Source organism: Perognathus longimembris, chromosome 20 (genome assembly GCF_023159225.1).
Source record: "Perognathus longimembris pacificus isolate PPM17 chromosome 20, ASM2315922v1, whole genome shotgun sequence".
Taxonomy (NCBI): Eukaryota; Metazoa; Chordata; class Mammalia; order Rodentia; family Heteromyidae; genus Perognathus; species Perognathus longimembris.
In genome coordinates, this window is record NC_063180.1 from 36,807,967 (window position 1) to 36,810,817 (window position 2,851).

Genomic DNA, 2,851 nt, shown 5'->3' on the forward strand with positions numbered 1-2,851 from the left:
CATCCACTGTTCCATGGGGAAGAGGGAAACTTTTTGGCTTAGCGGAGCTGCATCAAAGCAACCCTAATTAGGTACAAATTTGGCACACGGTTCAGCAATTTGCACAGATTGGCTGCGCTGACCTACTGGAGCCCCGGTTTTACACTCACATTTGTAGTCTCAGAGTGACCTCTAGTGTTAAAAAGGGGAGGATTTTTTTTAACAAAATGATAACACCAAAAATTAACATCTACTCTCTAACCTTACTATCAGAGTGGGCTGGGCTGGGCCATGCGATTAAAAGTCCATAGGGAATCTGAAGACGGTTAGCGGACTCAAATATAAGTTCTATTCATTATTCAAACCAACCTGAACTGTCCACAGTGCTCTAAACCATCAGCCATGGGAAGTTCTACAAGGCTGCACAGTTAAGAGGATATCTATGTTGGTTTGCATGTATGTCTGGGTGTCATTGTCTGCTGAGGTTGTGTGATATTTTATATTTTTTAAGAAAATTACTTTTCAGCTGGGCACCAGCTACACAAGATGATGAGATCTGAAGATCAAGGTTCAAAGCCACCCCAGGCAGGAAAGTCTGTGAAACTTTTATCTCCAATTAAACACTAAAACTCTGGAAGTGGAGATGTAGCTAAAGCTGTAGAGCATTAACCTTGAGTGAAAAAGCTAGGGGATAATGTTCAAGTTTAAGTCCCTGAGTAGTCCAAGCCCCAGTACACACACACACACACACACACACACACACACACACACACACACACACACACACAGATAGGGTAAGGAAGGAGAAGGAGGTGTTGTTCAGATGGCAATAGAGTCCTTCCCTAAGTCATTCAAAAAAATAACAGAGGGCTGGGGATATGGCCTAGTGGCAAGAGTGCTTGCCTCATATACATGAGGCCCTGGGTTCAATTCCCCAGCACCACATATACAGAAAATGGCCAGAAGTGGTGCTGTGGCTCAAGTGGCAGAGTGCTAGCCTTGAGCAAAAAAGAAGCCAGGGACAGTGCTCAGGCCCTGAGTCCAAGGCCCAGGACTGGCCAAAAAAAAATAATAACAATAACAGAGGAGAACAGACTTTCAGCTTGACTTAAATAAGACCACAGGGAAAAGTGAACTGCTTTGACCTTTGACTTCTTGAGAAGGAAGTGGTCCCTCATTCCTGGGCTCCATTATGGCGCCCCTCTGAGCAAAAGGCTGCCTTGGAGATTCCCTGTCTCCATGACCTTAATACCTCACTGCTCACAGGAGCCCAGACAGAGCAAGGAACTCTCCAGAAATCCTGCCTGGATTTCCACCCTGTTCCATGAACTTTTGACTGAGAACAGCATTGCGCTTTTATTAAAGTGATTTCTTTTTATGACTTGCATACCGTAGGCACTTGACCTGGAGCCTCCAAGAGACCCGAGGGTTCAAACAGCTTCGTCTTTCTGCTCCTTTGGCTTTGTGTATTACAACCATTAACTGATCCTGTGACCTTTCACAGGCCACTTGACCCCTCTGCTGATCATCCCCATTCATAAAAAAGTCCCTCTCCTCCCATAATGCAACACCACATGCACAGGTGCACCCTGGCTTTGCTTTCCAGGTTCACCTGACAACCTGCCTTGAAGTGCAGGTTCTAATCTCGGCACCAGTGGCTCATGCCTGTAATCCTAACTACTTAGGAGGCTGAAAATGGGGTGATTGTGATTTGAGGCCAGGCTGGGAAGAAAGCTCATCAGACTCGATCTTGATGGGGGGAAGCTAGATGGGGCTGTACATGGCTATTATCCTAGCAAGGACTGGAAGCCTAAAACAAGCCGATTACAGTCCAGGCACGCGCCTACCAGTTAGGACTCTCTCTCTCTCAAAAATAGCAACAATCGGACAGGCGCCCTTGGCTCCCAGCTGTAATTCTACCTACTCAGGAGGCTGAGATCTGGCGATGGAGGTTTGTATTCAGCCTGGACAGACAAATTCAAGAGATTCTTATCTCCAGTTAACCACCAAAACCTTACCCAAAAAAAGCCAGAAGTGGAGCTGCGGCTTCTGTGATACAGAGCTGGCCTTGAACAAAAAGCTAAACAAGAGTTCAAGGTCGGCCTGCTGCTGGGAGTTGTTTGGAGGTTGGGAACTCACAGCTGGACATTCCCTGGCAAAGCAGCCATGTGACATAAACAAATTTACTATCTGGATAAATACAATGGCGAGGAGTTCGGATACCAGCATGTCATGTTCCCCAAGGACATAGCCAAACTTGTCCCTAAAAGCCACTTGGTGTCTGAATCTGAATGGCAGAATCTTGGCCTTCAACAGAGTCAAGAATGGGTTCAGTACATGGTCCATGAACCAGAACCTCATATCTTGCTGTTTCGGAGGCCACTGCTCAACAAGCCAAAGAAATGAAGTCGGAGAACCATTTTCAACCTCAAGCTTTACACAGCTGTCCTTCCTAAGGTCTTTCTCATAGCATGATGCTGTTGCCTTCTTATTTCTCGCTTTGATACTTGAAGGATGTTTGATGCACTGTTTGAACGTACTGAAAACTGCTTTGCTTCTTGAGCAGGGTCACCCCCGCAGCTCTGTGGGAGGAGCGCTTTGTGGGCCATAAGCTCTGCTGAGTGGGGTCTCAGAAGTCATGGTGTGCTCTGTGTCCACAGAGCACTTGACAGAGGGAGGAAGCGTCTTCAGAACCAGACCATGGCTGGACCAGGCATCATGCAAACCCACTATTTTTTCTCCTACTGGGTACTGTATGTATGGTAACTCGTGGATGTATCTCTCAATGTATTGGAAACTTCCCATTTTATTCAAGAAATCTGTTCTGTTTCAAGACTTGATTAAAAAGGAAGTTTTTATAATCTAAAAGAGA

General features: G+C 46.0%; 1 pseudogene; it reads left to right on the top strand.

Moving 5' to 3' along the window:
- Positions 1 to 2,145: 2,145 nt before the first annotated feature.
- LOC125368529 lies at positions 2,146 to 2,385 on the top strand (annotated as a pseudogene).
- Positions 2,386 to 2,851: the final 466 nt, after the last annotated feature.